The sequence below is a fragment of the Salvia miltiorrhiza genome, chromosome 3 (genome assembly GCF_028751815.1).
Source record: "Salvia miltiorrhiza cultivar Shanhuang (shh) chromosome 3, IMPLAD_Smil_shh, whole genome shotgun sequence".
NCBI lineage: Eukaryota > Viridiplantae > Streptophyta > Magnoliopsida > Lamiales > Lamiaceae > Salvia > Salvia miltiorrhiza.
The window spans coordinates 48,749,937-48,768,586 of record NC_080389.1 but is presented as its reverse complement, the minus strand read 5'-3'; the positions used below and the strand labels follow the sequence as shown (position 1 = coordinate 48,768,586).

General features: G+C 36.2%; 2 long non-coding RNA genes across 2 annotated transcripts; both read right to left on the bottom strand.

Moving 5' to 3' along the window:
* Window positions 1–1,544: 1,544 nt before the first annotated feature.
* LOC131016297 (uncharacterized) lies at window positions 1,545–2,719 on the bottom strand. Its single transcript, XR_009098911.1, has 2 exons — window positions 2,413–2,719; window positions 1,545–1,793 (listed from the first exon to the last, which is right to left on the bottom strand). It is a non-coding gene; the product is annotated as an uncharacterized LOC131016297 (long non-coding RNA).
* A 6,689-nt stretch (window positions 2,720–9,408) lies between these two features.
* On the bottom strand, window positions 9,409–10,583 carry LOC131016296 (uncharacterized). The gene is made up of 2 exons (XR_009098910.1): window positions 10,277–10,583; window positions 9,409–9,657 (listed from the first exon to the last, which is right to left on the bottom strand). It is a non-coding gene; the product is annotated as an uncharacterized LOC131016296 (long non-coding RNA).
* Between the last annotated feature and the right edge of the window lie 8,067 nt (window positions 10,584–18,650).

Genomic DNA, 18,650 nt, shown 5'->3' with positions numbered 1-18,650 from the left:
ACATTACATGGGTGAAACATAAAAATTTCAATATGCATGCAATTTGATTTTTAAAGATGTTCTCTCCAACGGAACTATTCATCTCAGAGTGTATAAATACCCCGCCACTCCCACTAGAAGACTTACTAGAAACATTGTACATTTGAATTCTCAAGTAATTAAGTTCTCAATCGTATTTTCTCAAGAACTCGACGATTTTTGAAGAAGGGAATCCCCATATTGTTTAAGTGTTATTCTCTAGAATTAATTTAAGATCTAATCTTGCAGGAATTTCCTACAACTATTCCCTTCGTGGCTAGGTGTTTTCTATTGAAATCCAAAGCCTAGATTCGAACGCATTGAAAATTCTAATTGTTCTTCATTGTAACAGCGTGTTCTTAGTTGAAAACTCGCCTTCAAACACTCACCCCGTATAAAAGATAGGTGTTGTCGTTAGGAGTTTGTAAGCAAGTAAAGCCACTACTTTGTAGTTTGAAAGCTGAAGTTGGAATTAGAACCGACCGAGTAAATCGCAAGTAACGGACATGGCCGCGTAACTCGTGGGTCAACATAAGAAAACTTGTTGATCACCTAATTTGCAGCTCTAAAATAAGGTTTCCAAAATTAGTGGACGTATGAGGGTTTCTCCGAAGCACAATAAACTGTTATGTGTATTACTTTCAATTTTACCTTAAACATTCTTAAACTGCTATTCATCAGCATAACATATTTCAGTATTATAAGTATCAGCTCAAGTTGAAAAACATATTTTCAGCACACTTTTTCAGCAGACACTTTGAGCTAATAATATTGAATATTAATTAAACTGAAAACCTAAACTTAAAGATTTTCATAACACGCGAGTAGCTTCACCACCACATTCTGCACTACATTAGTTATTAGTCCAATTGATCTGCTCTTCAGTAGTCAATAGGATTGCTGACTGACTACTGTAAAGTTAGACAAGCTCTACTTGGATTACTAGTCAGCTTATATTCTGTGAGTTGATCTATACTTCAACGGATCTTGTCTTAAGCTAAACTGATTAAAGCAACAAAAAGTTTGTAACTAGTCCTCCCAAACACTAGTACGTACTTGTTCAGGACCAACAATTAATATTAGTGAAAATCAAAAAATAAAGTGAGAACTGAGAACACAACACTAGCGTGTAAAGTTACTACATTCTCTGTGCAATTAACTGCACTCGAAAACTAAAAACTAAAAATAAAAATTGATCCCTCCAGGATTAGAAATCAGATGGTGCATCCATCAATTAAAATTATGCATACATCATAGTCATAGATCTTCATGATTCAAGGGTTGAGAATTCCGTTTTCACTTGAACCTTCCCCAAACATGTATGTATGTATATATATATATATATATATATATATATATATATATATAGGGGGCCGCTCCAATGAGACCCTCTAATTTTAGTGAGATCTAGGGCACGATCTGGAGCGTTTATTTTATCAATCCTATGGCTGATATTGTATCTGGAGGGAGATTTTTTTTCGCAGGGTTCGAATCCTAGAGGTGTCACACCCCAATTCTTGAAGGAATAAATATAATCGAGGTGTGAATAATTCATAGAAATAAACAAGGGAAAAACCTTGTTAAAGCCGAGTAATAAAATATCAAGTCGGGCTATGCCCCTTTGGATCACAAGTTTTGTTTCATGCTTCTGACAACCGACATTCATTAGCATAAATTTAGTCAAAAGACGGATATGAGTGATTGCTACAACGGAAGTCTAAAATAGGAATTTGACCCTAGCCTCAGCTCCGTCCCGTCAGCACCAGCCAGCCAACCTGAAAACATTTGAAAGTATTTTTGGGCTAAGTACTAATGTACTTAGTGGGCATGCATTTTCTGAAACATTTCACATTTTCATAAAGACAGTTTATCCAATCATACTTGACATGACTTAGAAGATTTTAAAGTGAAAGAATTTCTAAGCATGTTAAAACATTTCTTTCATTTGTGCGCACATGTCACACTCCCTTTCTGTTACTCGCTGTGATCCCGGACCTCTAGCCACCGACGGATCCGTTTCTCCCATTTACTTGAACTGAGAGCGTAACCCAGACAAGTTTACTTTTGACCTCGGGACGCTACCCAGGCAGGCCCTTACATTACGTGCTTCGGAACACATCCAGCAAGCACCCTTATAACGCCTCTTAGTTAGTGCCCGAATGGAGATCAACCCACCGAGTCAGCTAACGGTGTACACAATTCTCAAATAACGTGTTAGGCTATAAGAGAACCTCAATTGATTCGTTGTGGCGAGCCTTAAACAGAGCAGAGTGCACATAAACATTTTATTGGATAAACAGTTTGCATTTCATTAAATAAACATTTTGCATTTCATTGAAACATTTAGAGCTTAATAACTCAATCATACTTTATACATTTGGAAAGTAAGCCCACCTGTATAGGCAAAGCCTGTCGTTTAACCTTATCTCAGAATCGGAATAGCAGTGCTAATCCTCCTGACGTTCAAAGCCTACAAGAAATCTATTCTTAATAGGTCTCATTGAATCTAATCTTAAGTCATGGTGTAGTGCTTAACATTCTATGATTCACTTAGCCGGGTTTTCAAAATTTAATGAATAAATAATTGAAAACAATTCTTTTGAGTTAAGAACACCAACAATATTCTTACTCCTCTTTCTTTAATAATTGGAATTATAAATAAACCAATTAAATCATAAATACTTTTATTGTAAAATATAAAGCAATTTCATGTCATAACATGGTGTATTACTCCACTAAAACCCTTTAAAAATCCTTAATACAAAATTAAGGTAAAATTTTCGGACACCAACAGTTCATCACTCTGTTCTGTCTCAACTTCAACGAATAAACTGTTTTAATTCCGAAATCTCCTGGACTCGAGACTTATACCGATGAAAACCTCTTTGAGTCTAGTTTTGTTTAAAAAAACGTAGAGTGAAAAACTCCAAGTGGTTTAAGAGATATGGGTGTTTTCCCACAGTCTACCAGATTCGGCAGTTTCGCACGACTGGAAGCTAGGATTTTTAAAAATTAGTAAACGTTGTCCGAATGCTTTGAAATTTGACATGCGTCTGTAAAACACATGTATATTTCTCCCATAAAAATTTGGGAGGCTGAATATTTTTGAAAGTCACTGAAACGTGTGACTCTACAGACTGCCCTTCTAAATTTCCGGCGGAAATGCGCAGTAAAAGATTTATATTTTAAAAAGGTAGTAAACAAAGTCCAAATGACTTTAAATTTTACCAGAGCTTACAAGACACATATGTAGACACACTGTAAAATTTTGAAGATTTTTGGACGAGGGAAACCTCGTCGACTGAACAGTCCAGAACGTAAGAAAACTTTCTGAAATGGTCGAATTTATAACATATACACATATCCTTTTAGATCCATGCTTTCACCATCATTCTCATGCATTTTCTTACTAAGAACTCATCATGCTTCACTTATCAACACATATAGCCCTTTCAAGGGTTCTCAAGAAATATATCTCTTCCTCTCATGCATCTAACATGTAGAGGTGTATGAGCACATGAAGGTAGTGGAAAGTTGAAAGAATTCATCATGCTCTTCTTTATCAAAATTTTCGAGAATTACAAGAGTAGAGAGGGGACTATCATGCTTCAATATACTTCAATATACATGCTTACACATCATGGAAAATATATATATATAACATAAGAGGAGGATTTAGGTTGCTACCAACAAGATCAATGGAGGTGGAGTAGAGAATGATGTGTAGGCCTCTTGGAGCTTGATCTTGAAGATTGAAGTACACTTGATAGCTTGGTGTGAGGGTAGCACTTTTGGCTCCCTTAATCCTTTCCAAAAATGGTGAAACAAGGAGAGAAGTGTGGTGGAGTGAGGAGGGGAGGGGGCTGCCGAAATATGAAGGAGAAAGGGGAGAGAGAGCTTGCTTGATGAGCTTTGATGAGATGATGTGATGGAGTGATTGCTTCACTTAATGCATATCTTGAATTAAATGGGATGAGAAATGTTGAGGATGTCATCCTATTAATGGTGTAGGAGAGTGAGAAGAGAGAAGGAGAGAAGAGAGAGGTGAGAGAGCCGAGCATGAGGGGGAGAGATGGAGATTTGTGCATGTGCATGGTGAGCTTGAATTGAGGGATCTTGTTGGCTAAACTAGGTTAGGCTTTTTAGAGCTCCTTAATGTGTGCATGTGAGTTTCATTGATGGTGAAGAAGAGAGTAATGAGGGAGAGAGGGAAGCTGCGTGAGGGAGGGTTTCATTTGATTAATCAAATACTTAACTTAAGGGGTCCAATATAAAAATCAAAGCCCAACACATAAAATAATTAAAGTCCAATCATAGACTTTAATTTAAATCTTGTAAAAAAAATATTAATTATGTGAAAAATATTTCACATATACACATGCTCATATTTAAATTAATATGCAATGCACAAAAATTTAAATAGCTAAAATATTTACAAACGTTTTTTGTAAATCATTTTGTTGGAATTAAATAAATTCTTTTTCTCAATCCGGCGTGAATCATCTTAAATCTAAGTTCAAAATTATTCTAAACTTAGCTCGAGGAAACGGGGTATTACATCCCTCCCTCCTTAAAGAAAATTTCGTCCCCGAAATTACATACCTTGGTAATCTAGCTCGGGATACTTGACTTTCATTGAATCTTCAAGTTCCCATGTGGCCTCTTTCATCCCGTGATGGTTCCACTTCACTTTGACAAGAACAATGTTCTTGTTCCGTAAAACTTGAACCTTGCGATCAAGTATCTGGATTGGTTTCTCTTCATAACTTAAGTCCTGGGCTAGGACCACTTCATCGTGCTTAATAACATGTTTTGGATCAAACACATACTTTCTTAACTGAGAGACATGAAACACATTGTGCACGTCTCCAATACTGGGCGGCAATGCCAACCTATAGGCTACAGGGCCTATCTTATCTAGGATCTCAAAAGGTCCTATATAACGGGGTCGTAACTTGCCCCTCTTTCCGAAACGTATAACTCCCTTTGAGGGAGAAATTTTGAGGAAAACTCGATCCCCAACATTGAATCCTAACTCTGATTGGCGTTTATCAGCGTAAGACTTTTGTCTATCTTGAGCTTCTTTGATTCTTTGCTTGATGTGGTCGACTTTCTCAACCATCTGTTGGACTAGTTCAGGACCTAACAACTTTCTTTCACCCACTTCATCCCAGTAAAGTGGTGATCGACATTTTCGGCCATACAAAGCCTCAAATGGAGCCATTCCAATTGTTGCTTGATAACTGTTGTTATAAGCAAATTCCACGAGAGGTAATAAATCCTCCCAACTTCCACCTTTGTCTGCGACAATCGTTCGCAACATATCTTCTAGAATTTGAATCGTTCTTTCTGACTGCCCGTCAGTCTGAGGATGGTACGCTGTGCTGAAGTTCAGCTGAGTGCCCATTGCTTCTTGTAAACTTTTCCAGAAACGCGAGGTGAATCTGGTGTCACGATCTGACGTGATAGATACAGGTACACCGTGGAGACGTACTATCTCTTTGACATATAACTTAGCAAGTTTCTCCAATCCAAATGTCATTTGAATTGGCAGAAAGTGCGCTGACTTTGATAATCGGTCCACTATGACCCAAATTGCAGTGTTTCCACGTGCTGACTTTGGTAGGCTCACTACGAAGTCCATGTTGATGTGCTCCCACTTCCACTCGGGGATTGGTAGTGGTTGCAGCATTCCATACGGCCTCTGATGCACGGCCTTCACTTGTTGACAAGCGAGGCATCGCTCCACAAACAACGCTACATCTCTTTTCATTCCTTCCCACCAGAAAATTTTCTTTAAATCCTGGTACATCTTTGTGCTGCCTGGATGTGCAGTGTAAGGAGTATCATGAGCCTCGCTCATAATCTCGTTCTTTAACTCTTCCTTATGTGGCACACACAATCTTTCACCAACCATTAGTGCGTTATCTTGTGCTTCAGTGAATCCTTTCGTTTCATTCGTTCTTGTAGCAAGACGCATCTTCTCCAAGAACCAATCTTCTCTTTGTGCTTGCACAATTCTTTCTCTCAAATCAGGTTTAGCTATCAAGGCAGCTACACAACCCGATACTGTGTTCGGAGGGTGAACAATCTCTAACCTGAGTGAGGCGAAGTCACGAATCAGTTCCTTTTGTTGGGTGACGAAAAACCCTAGCTTAGCCTTCGTCTTTCGACTCAGGGCGTCAGCTACTACATTCGCTTTTCCTGGATGGTAACTGATGGTGCAATCGTAATCCTTTACTAATTCGAGCCATCTTCGTTGTCTCATGTTCAAATCCTTTTGCTCAAAGAAGTACTTCAAACTTTTATGATCTGTAAAGATCTCACACTTAACTCCATAGAGGTAGTGTCTCCAAATCTTCAGCGCGTGCACGACGGCTGCTAGTTCTAAATCATGAGTCGGGTAGTTCAGCTCATGAGGCTTCAATTGGCGAGACGCGTATGCTATCGCTTTCTGATTTTGCATCAACACGCAACCCAATCCTAGTTTCGAGGCATCAATGTACACCACGAATTCTTCATTCTCTTCTGGTATTGCTAACACTGGTGCAATAGTTAGTCTTGTCTTGAGCTCTTTAAAACTTTGTTTACAAGCTTCGGACCAAACATACTTAGTCCCTTTTCTTAAAAGTCGAGTCATTGGCCTAGCCAATTTCGAGAATCTTTCGATGAACCTTATGTTGTAACCTGCTAGACCGAGAAAACTTCTGATCTCATTGACATTTGATGGTGCCTTCCCTTCCTTGACTGCTTCGACCTTGGCGGGGTCTACTTTGATTCCTTCGGTCGACACTATGTGACCGAGAAACATAACTTCCTTTAACCAAAATTCACACTTGTTGAATTTGGTAAACCATTTCTCATTGCGCAGGGTTTTGAGTACGATGCGTAAGTGCTCTTTATGTTGTTCTTCGGTCTTAGAGTATACGAGGATGTTGTCGATAAACACTAAGACAAAACTATCAAAATACTGATGGAAAACTATGTTCATCAGGTCCATGAAAACTGCTGGGGCATTCGTTACATCGAAGGGTATCACTGTAATCTTGTAAGGTCCATAACGCGTTCGAAACGCTGTCTTTGGGATGTCTTCTCTTTTCATCCTGAGTTGGTGGTAACCAGATCTTAGGTCAATCTTGGAAAACACACCGGCTCCTCTCAACTGATTTAACAGGTCGTCTATCCTCGGAAGAGGATATCTATTCTTATGGGCTTGCTTCAACTTCTTATCATCAATACACATCCTTAGTGTATCATCTTTTCTTTGACATCTTAAATTAGTGCTCTTCATAGTGACATACTATGTTGCATGAAACTAGGTCTGGCGAAATTTGGAAATTCATTGGGAAAAATATCTTTGTACTCTCAAATCTGTTGAACTTCCTTAATTGTTTCCTTCGTCCTAAGTCACCTTCTCAGATTAACTAGGGAATTCTAACATCAAACTTTTCTCATTGTCTTCGTAACTTTCACTTCGAGGATTAATGGCACTCCTTCAGTCCTGTAAACTCATTTTCCCATTTCCAAATGGTTATTTAATGGGGGTTTCTAAGTTTCCATTGTGGTGGCGTTCCAACTTTATTCTTGCTGTAGTTTCTGGCACTTTAGCCAAAGCATTCACTCTCTTAGCTTGAGCCTACTAGCCTTGGGGTTGGGTTATACCTTAAGTTAAGTTCCATTGCTTTCCTTCCATTTCAGAGTTTCCTCTATTTCTTTCATTCCATTTCCTTTTCTTTACCTCCATCTTGAAGTGGTGTACATATCTTGTTGGTGCGTGAATTTCTCCTTCTCCAATTGTTGTAGTGACTCGGTGGTGAGAGTCTCGCTCATTGCTTGTTCCTTCGTAATATCTCCCTGGTTTACTAGGGGAAATGAAAACCTCATGACGCGATTCATTTATGAACTTCTTTACGCATTTCTCATTATTGTCCACCATGTGAACCACACATATTGATAGCTGGTTGAAAACTTCACCATACTCACTATCTGCTCCAGTTCTTCGCTTGGGATTCCAAAAATCGCTTTGATTACTAAAGGACAGCTTGATACTTAGTGCATCGTTCTAATGGTTGAAAACTAATGACAAACTTGAGTAATTCTAATCGCTACTATACTTATCGTGATAAAAGGATATTCTATTGTGAAAACTATATAGTGCGAGTCTATATATTGGGATGATGCTCTACCTCGAGATAAAAAAATCTTAATTGACAATCACCGAGATCTTAGTCATGTGGGCTGGCCAGACCCAACAAAACGAATCACTCAGTCAAATGGGAGCTTCGCCCCCAATCATGTCAACTTCTTATTCATGTAAGGCTCTGGTCAAACTTCTAACTTTAAAACACTTACTAACAAGTACTTCATCATCAGTCATCGATACCTTGAAAGTCCATTCTATGCCGTTCTAGCAAAGCTATCACGACTAACATCATAATCATAAGCAACATAAGTTCTTATGTGAAAAACTTAATCTCACCGCTATTGAAATAGCTCAAGTGAATCCTTAGTCTCAAGGCATTGCCTCTATGTTGTAACATATCTATGTTAAACATTTCTATCTTACCAGTCCTTACTTAAATCGATCAAGCGGTGCTATCACGATTAACATTCTCAAAGCATTCTTGGGTGGTACTCAAACAGTTTGTAAGAGGACCCATCATTCTAATCGTATAGGCAGCTAGCCTAAAACGACAACATAAAGCTTTCTCATTCATTCATTCATTCATTCATTCATTCATTCATTCATTCATTCATACTTCTGTTTCTTTTGAAACCTTAACATATATGGACATTTAAAGTCCCTTTCATGAAAACTTTGCTTGTGCCGGAAAGATTCAAGGAATCTAACTCGACCATACGTTCATTGATTCGTTAAGGGCTCGGGTAGTCCCAAACACGAAATAACATTCATTGAGTCGTTATGGGTTCGGGTAGTCCCAAACACGACACTTATCGTTAAGGGTTCGGGTAGTCCCTAACACGATACTTAGCTGATCTTATCGTTAAGGGCTCGGGTTGTCCCAAACACGATATTTGCTTAGTTATACGAGTCGGAGACTCAAAATAACAATATGAAAGCGATTAGCAATTCATAACTTATAACATATGGAAAGCGGTAAGCAATTCACATAGCATCATTCATTGAAAGCGCACACTTTTTCTTTTCTTGAAAACATTCATAACATCTGAAGTACATATATGTATATTTTTGAAACTATTATCGTACCTTAGTTGCGGCAGTGTGACGGCGAGCTGAGGGCTACTGACATTCTTAGAAGTCTAGAGATACTATTCTAGACTCGACATTGAAAAGCTTATGGTTATCAGAAACATGAAAGAAAACTCATGCTCTGATACCATTCTGTCACACCCCAATTCTTGAAGGAATAAATATAATCGAGGTGTGAATAATTCATAGAAATAAACAAGGGAAAAACCTTGTTAAAGCCGAGTAATAAAATATCAAGTCGGGCTATGCCCCTTTGGATCACAAGTTTTGTTTCATGCTTCTGACAACCGACATTCATTAGCATAAATTTAGTCAAAAGACGGATATGAGTGATTGCTACAACGGAAGTCTAAAATAGGAATTTGACCCTAGCCTCAGCTCCGTCCCGTCAGCACCAGCCAGCCAACCTGAAAACATTTGAAAGTATTTTTGGGCTAAGTACTAATGTACTTAGTGGGCATGCATTTTCTGAAACATTTCACATTTTCATAAAGACAGTTTATCCAATCATACTTGACATGACTTAGAAGATTTTAAAGTGAAAGAACTTCTAAGCATGTTAAAACATTTCTTTCATTTGTGCGCACATGTCACACTCCCTTTCTGTTACTCGCTGTGATCCCGGACCTCTAGCCACCGACGGATCCGTTTCTCCCATTTACTTGAACTGAGGGCGTAACCCAGACAAGTTTACTTTTGACCTCGGGACGCTACCCAGGCAGGCCCTTACATTACGTGCTTCGGAACACATCCAGCAAGCACCCTTATAACGCCTCTTAGTTAGTGCCCGAATGGAGATCAACCCACCGAGTCAGCTAACGGTGTACACAATTCTCAAATAACGTGTTAGGCTATAAGAGAACCTCAATTGATTCGTTGTGGCGAGCCTTAAACAGAGCAGAGTGCACATAAACATTTTATTGGATAAACAGTTTGCATTTCATTAAATAAACATTTTGCATTTCATTGAAACATTTAGAGCTTAATAACTCAATCATACTTTATACATTTGGAAAGTAAGCCCACCTGTATAGGCAAAGCCTGTCGTTTAACCTTATCTCAGAATCGGAATAGCAGTGCTAATCCTCCTGACGTTCAAAGCCTACAAGAAATCTATTCTTAATAGGTCTCATTGAATCTAATCTTAAGTCATGGTGTAGTGCTTAACATTCTATGATTCACTTAGCCGGGTTTTCAAAATTTAATGAATAAATAATTGAAAACAATTCTTTTGAGTTAAGAACACCAACAATATTCTTACTCCTCTTTCTTTAATAATTGGAATTATAAATAAACCAATTAAATCATAAATACTTTTATTGTAAAATATAAAGCAATTTCATGTCATAACATGGTGTATTACTCCACTAAAACCCTTTAAAAATCCTTAATACAAAATTAAGGTAAAATTTTCGGACACCAACAGTTCATCACTCTGTTCTGTCTCAACTTCAACGAATAAACTGTTTTAATTCCGAAATCTCCTGGACTCGAGACTTATACCGATGAAAACCTCTTTGAGTCTAGTTTTGTTTAAAAAAACGTAGAGTGAAAAACTCCAAGTGGTTTAAGAGATATGGGTGTTTTCCCACAGTCTACCAGATTCGGCAGTTTCGCACGACTGGAAGCTAGGATTTTTAAAAATTAGTAAACGTTGTCCGAATGCTTTGAAATTTGACATGCGTCTGTAAAACACATGTATATTTCTCCCATAAAAATTTGGGAGGCTGAATATTTTTGAAAGTCACTGAAACGTGTGACTCTACAGACTGCCCTTCTAAATTTCCGGCGGAAATGCGCAGTAAAAGATTTATATTTTAAAAAGGTAGTAAACAAAGTCCAAATGACTTTACATTTTACCAGAGCTTACAAGACACATATGTAGACACACTGTAAAATTTTGAAGATTTTTGGACGAGGGAAACCTCGTCGACTGAACAGTCCAGAACGTAAGAAAACTTTCTGAAATGGTCGAATTTATAACATATACACATATCCTTTTAGATCCATGCTTTCACCATCATTCTCATGCATTTTCTTACTAAGAACTCATCATGCTTCACTTATCAACACATATAGCCCTTTCAAGGGTTCTCAAGAAATATATCTCTTCCTCTCATGCATCTAACATGTAGAGGTGTATGAGCACATGAAGGTAGTGGAAAGTTGAAAGAATTCATCATGCTCTTCTTTATCAAAATTTTCGAGAATTACAAGAGTAGAGAGGGGACTATCATGCTTCAATATACTTCAATATACATGCTTACACATCATGGAAAATATATATATATAACATAAGAGGAGGATTTAGGTTGCTACCAACAAGATCAATGGAGGTGGAGTAGAGAATGATGTGTAGGCCTCTTGGAGCTTGATCTTGAAGATTGAAGTACACTTGATAGCTTGGTGTGAGGGTAGCACTTTTGGCTCCCTTAATCCTTTCCAAAAATGGTGAAACAAGGAGAGAAGTGTGGTGGAGTGAGGAGGGGAGGGGGCTGCCGAAATATGAAGGAGAAAGGGGAGAGAGAGCTTGCTTGATGAGCTTTGATGAGATGATGTGATGGAGTGATTGCTTCACTTAATGCATATCTTGAATTAAATGGGATGATAAATGTTGAGGATGTCATCCTATTAATGGTGTAGGAGAGTGAGAAGAGAGAAGGAGAGAAGAGAGAGGTGAGAGAGCCGAGCATGAGGGGGAGAGATGGAGATTTGTGCATGTGCATGGTGAGCTTGAATTGAGGGATCTTGTTGGCTAAACTAGGTTAGGCTTTTTAGAGCTCCTTAATGTGTGCATGTGAGTTTCATTGATGGTGAAGAAGAGAGTAATGAGGGAGAGAGGGAAGCTGCGTGAGGGAGGGTTTCATTTGGTTAATCAAATACTTAACTTAAGGGGTCCAATATAAAAATCAAAGTCCAACACATAAAATAATTAAAGTCCAATCATAGACTTTAATTTAAATCTTGTAAAAAAAAATATTAATTATGTGAAAAATATTTCACATATACACATGCTCATATTTAAATTAATATGCAATGCACAAAAATTTAAATAGCTAAAATATTTACAAACGTTTTTTGTAAATCATTTTGTTGGAATTAAATAAATTCTTTTTCTCAATCCGGCGTGAATCATCTTAAATCTAAGTTCAAAATTATTCTAAACTTAGCTCGAGGAAACGGGGTATTACAAGAGGGAGCAGAATATTTTAACTTTTGTTATTCATTAGTATATACTGCATTGTTCATCAGTATATATTGCCTTGTTCATCAGTATATATGTCTTATTCATTACCAATTTTTTAAATTTTATTTTTCATCAGTATATACATATTGTTCATTAGATATACGTCTTGTTCACTAGTATTATATGTCTTATTCATTGTCCTCATGTTACACGAAAAATAGGGGGTCTCACTGGAGCGCGCCCCTATATATATATATATATATATATATATATATATATATATATATATAAATCAGTTGTTGCATATACAGATTATTATAGTTGATTTATTTTATATAACAATGAATCAAATAATTTTACTCAATTTATTAATTGATTCTGCAAATAGAAAATCATGATATTCAATTATACATTTTTGTATATTAAATTTAATATATATATATATATATATATATATATATATATATATATATATATATATATATATATATGAGAACGCTCCAATGAGACCCCTATTTTTAGGGAAGAGTTCAATGGAGACCACTCCCCTATATAGAGAATGAAGACCAAATCAGAGTCATTGATCTCACCAAAATCAATGAATCAGATTCATCCGAATTCTTCAAGTTTAGGAAATCCCGTAAATTCCTCATTTTTCAATTCTAGGAACCAAAAAATATTATTATGAACTTACGAACAATTAATGCATTATTTGTGAGAACGTGAGAACCATCAAATCTAATGCATTCACTGTAAAAATTAATGCATTCGCTGTTAAAATTAATGCACTCAAAAAAATAAAAAAATTGCTCCCTTCAGGATTCGAACCCAGGATCTGCATTCATCCAACAAGATGATACATCACCGTAAATCTTGAAAATCGAATGGCTGAAAATGGTTCTCCGTTCTTTTTTTATTTATTTATGGTTCTTTCTTGAACCTCTCCATATATATATATATATATATAGGGGAGGGCTAGAATAAAAACACTCTTAAGTGTATAAAATATAAATGATTTTCAGCCCTTAGATCATCAAGATCTACGGTTGATTCGTAACCCTGTTGGATGAATTCGTGGTCCTGGGTTCGAATCCCAAAGGTAGCAAAAAATTATTTTTCACAATTCGTAACCATGTTTGATGAATTCGTAATCCTGTTGGATAAAATTCGTACATTAAAAAACGTTTATATTTATATTTTAAGAAGTGTTTTTACCGTTGCCCTCCCCTATATATATATATATATATATATATATATATATATATTGCTAAATTTAGAATCATTGAATAGATCAATAATTTTGATGAACAAATATTTTGATTTGAGGTTCGAATCCTAGAGTGATGAGATTTTCAACATATTAAATAACATACGCTTGTTCATCAAAATTATTGACTTGTCAGCAAAAATATATTTAAAAAGAAATAAATTCATAAATATAGATCGTAGGACCAATCAATATAAATGATCGATTCTTTAAATATTTGTATTTCTCTACGGACCTTTTTCCTATATATCTCAAACTGTGTAATTGGTTATTTTATTTGTTTCTTTATAATTAATTTTTATTATACAATGCTCATTAAATTTAATATTAATTAGCTATACTCGTTGAGTTGATAATATCATTATTATGCCTACTTTAAATAATAGATATTTAAATTAACATAAATTCTGTTTAACTCATAACATTTTAATAATACATAATTTAATTTTTTTTAAATCATAAAAAGATACTCTGATCCTTGCATCGCTCAAGAGGACGTACTAATTATAAAAATAACACACATAGTATAAAAACTTTGGAATAGCTGAAAACCAACAGTTTAATAATACTATGTTTTTGTTGCGTCCAAAATTGATTTTGTAGTTTTCTAACTAAAGTTGAGCCTTAGTGCCTTACCTATATAACCATGGCTTACGTTTAGAACTATGATTAAAAACCATAGTCATGGTTGGAATTACGTTCAGTTTTGGTTTGAAATGAGCAATTGAACACCCTCTAGATTCAGGATTTAGATCATTTTAAAGCAAGACCCAACTCTAATCTTGGAAACTAAGCTTGCCTTAAAATTGGGTTGATCATGCTGGCTCACGATCTAATACTAAAAAATTCAAGAGTTCCATTTTGAGATAGACATTTTGAACAATAAAATATAATATTTGATCATTCATCTAAAAAACATAAAATTTGACCATTTTTTATGTTTTAAGCATGTTTTACCTTTAATTAGGGCGGATCGAATTTGGATTTGTGTGCGGGTTAGGTACACTTGACACTATTAGTGCCAAAAGTACCAATATAAAAAAAAAGTAAATTGATACTTTTGGCATAAATGACAATATTAGTGCCAAAAGTAGGGTTGTCTAAATGGTTATCGGGTTTTGGGTATCCAATTAACCGAACCGAAATTTTCGGGTTTGGGTATCCAATAACCGAAAATTTCGGGTAATGGATCGGTTTCGGTTATTGTTTTTCTGGAAATTTCGGTTATCGGTTAACCCGAAAAACCGATCGGGTTAACCGAATAACCGAAAATTATTTTATTAATTATTTAATATATATATTATCAATATATCATATATAATATATTATAGATTTGTAAATTAATATAATATATTTGTAATTATTTAATATATCTATATTATATAATATATTTGTAATTATATTGTAATTATATTGTATATATATATATATATATATATATTTGTAAATTATATTGGTAAATTTACAAATATAATATATTTGTAAATATATTATATATTATATTTGTAAATTTACAAATAATTTACATATATATTATAATATATTTACAAATATATTATATATTTGTAAATATATATTATATATTTGTAATTTCTTTTAGAGTAGATAGAGCAAAAATTATTTGAATTTTATTTTTTAAATGGGTATTTCGGATACCCAAATAATCCAATTGGTTAACCGAAGCGGGTATTGGGTAACCGAACTTCTAAAACGGTTCGGGAACGGTTATTGAAATTTGGCAATTTCGGGTTCGGGTAACCGAAAATTCGGGTACGGGTAACCGAACCCGAACCGATCGACAGCCCTAGCCAAAAGTATCAACATAAATTTTAAAAAAAATCAAGTAAATTGGTACTTTTGGCACAAATGGTAATATTAGTGTCAAAAGTATCATTCGACAATTACACCCTAAATGAATAATCTAAACTTAAATGGACAATATAAACCCTAAATGGAGAATCTAAATTCTATGGGTTAGTGTTCAAAATTGCCATATAACTGCACTCATCTATATAAGACAAGACAATGTATCAGCACAAGTATATGACACTAATATGGTCACTTTCGTGCATGACACTATTGATACTAATAGTGCCAAGTATACAAATTTACTTGAATTTTATTTTTTCTATTGGTACTTTTGGCACTAATAATGCCAAGTGTACCTAACTCGCACGCAAATCTGAATCTGGTCCTCCCTAATTAAGGGCAAAACAGTCTTAAAACGTAAAAAAATGACCAAATTTTATGTTTTTCAAATAAGTGGCCAAAATTTGTGTTTTCTTCTTCAAAATGGCCACGCAGATGTATTGTTTCAAAATTCAATCTAAATTAGCTCTGGATCCATCAGGTCAATACATCTATATATTAAAAAGATATTTTTATATATAAAACCAATTTTAAAATTGTGTAGGAATGTTGTGGTTATTATAAAATTGAAAGTTTATTTGTAAACTATACTTTTTTTTTTATTGTCTTTTTATTTTTTTGATTTTATTTCTTTTCTAAACTTATGCAATTTGAATAACTATATAAAATATTTGATATGCATATCAAATTAAACATAAGGATAAGAGATCTAATTTGATATATTTTATGTAAAAATTATTTTTATTCAAGGATTAAATTAACTTTTAAAAATTATTTCCTTTCTCATATTTTTTTTAAAATAGATCTATTCTATTTTATTTTCTTTTCTTTTTTCATTTTTTTCTCATAATATCAATTTTTATTATTTTGAATTCTTTTTTTTCTATGTTTTCCTCAAATATACATCTAATTAAAATTATATTTATTAATAATTAAGTTGGTATTAATATTATATATCTATAGAAATATAAAAATATTTTTTTTTTGAAGGAAAACGATAGAGTTTTATTGATCACAAGAACATGGAATATGGAAATGACCCACCACAAACGACGGAGGTTCATTCCAAACATGATGTGTAGACAAATCTCTCGCAACTTTCGCTAGACAATGAGCGATCTCGTTCCTTTCTCTCTTAATATGCTGAAGACGAAAGCCTGGTAACTCCAACAGCTCTTGACGGCAGAAGCTAGCTAAATCACCACTCTCCAAAATATTTCTTCCACCAGAACTGATCTCGTCGCAGGCTTGTTTACAATCGGATTCAACTAAACCTTGTGTATAGCCTAGGCCCTTTATCCAAGATAAGGCTTCTTTGATACCCATTAGTTCACCCTCTTTCGCTGTATACACTCCTGCCATCTGCATGGATTTCCCGATAACAAAATCACCAGCATGACCTCGAATAATCATGCCAAAACCCATAGTATTTCGGTCTTCAAAAAAGGCGGCGTCAACATTGCACAAGATAGAGCCATTTGAGATATTATGCCAACCCAAACACAGAGAAGAGGAAGAAGACCTGCTACGCCTCTCACCGGGCTGCCGAGCCATAATCCACTCCACTCTGCTACCCTTGGCGGAATCTACAGACCGGGAAGGATTCGGGACCAACTCATTCCACACAGCATTGTTACGATCCCTCCAAATTTGCCATAAAATCATACTAATGTTCGCCTTTCGATCCATATTCTTATCATCGAGAATCCAAGATAAAGCATCCATGAAAGACTCACTCTTGTCAGTGATGGAGTCAATAAAAGGAGATAAATTGCTGAACCTCCAACAGTCTTCAGCGTAGGGGCAAGAGAAGAAAATATGCCAAGTATTCTCCAAACTAGATTTGCAGATAGGACACTCGCCGCCCACAACCACTCCCCGAGACGAAAGATTATCTTTGGTAGGGAGATTATTGCGAGCTGCACGCCACAGAAAATGACGCACTTTAGGAGGTGTGTCCACACGCCAGAGGGAGCTCCATTTACCTTCCACCTTTTGACTCTCATCAAGAGTTAAAGCACTGGCCAATTTATAAGCAGATTTCACCGAGTAACGGCCATCGTCCGAGAAATGCCACACAAGTCTATCCGGACGAGAAGAAACCGAGAGGGGAATGCTGGTGATATCCCTAATATCGGTCTCCACCATAATGCTCTGCAACAACTCCATATTCCAACGACAATGATCCGGCAACATAAGCTGATTAACACAGAGCCCTTCAAGATAGGGAGGACACAACGTCCTAAGTTTAAAATTATTGGATCGCCGAATCCAAGGATCCTCAAAGACACGAACACTGCTCCCATCTCCAATACGCCAACGGGTGCCTCGTCTCAATAAATCTTGCGCCGAAACAATACTTCGCCAAGCAAAACTGGGGTTGTGACCAAGTGAAGCAGAGAGGAAATCACAGTTTGGGAAATATTTAGCTTTCAATACCCGGCAAACAAGAGCATCCGTATCATCGATGAGCCGCCAACCAGTTTTACCCAGCATAGCAATATTCAGAAGTTGGAGGCTCCTAAACCCCAAACCCCCTAACTTTTTATCCACACATAGCCTTTCCCACCGCATCCAATTGATCCCTTTACCATTGCCACCCTTATTGCCCCACCAAAAGGAGTTCATCATCCTTTCCAGCTCGTCCGTCAAACTAACTGGGAGGGCAAAAGTAGCCATGCAGAAAGACGGGATTGCCTGAGCCACTCCTTTAATCAAAATCTCTTTTCCTGCTTTAGATAACTTCTTCCCATTCCAACCCTCAACGCGACTCCACATCCTGTCTCGAAGATACCTAAAAATATCCCTCTTGTTACGACCAATCAAAGAGGGTAATCCCAAATAGCGTCCGGTATTCAGCGGGGCGCTGGCACCAAGAGTGGATGTGATCGCAAGCCGATCTGCCTCACTAACGTTCGTGCTGAAAAAAATCCCCGATTTCTGAAAGTTTATAGCTTGTCCCGAGGCAGCCTCATAATCTCCGAGAACACGCTTAAGAGTGATGCATTCTTGAACAGAAGCCCGACAAAAAAAGAGGCAATCATCTGCGAACATGAGATGAGAAATAGAAGGCCCAC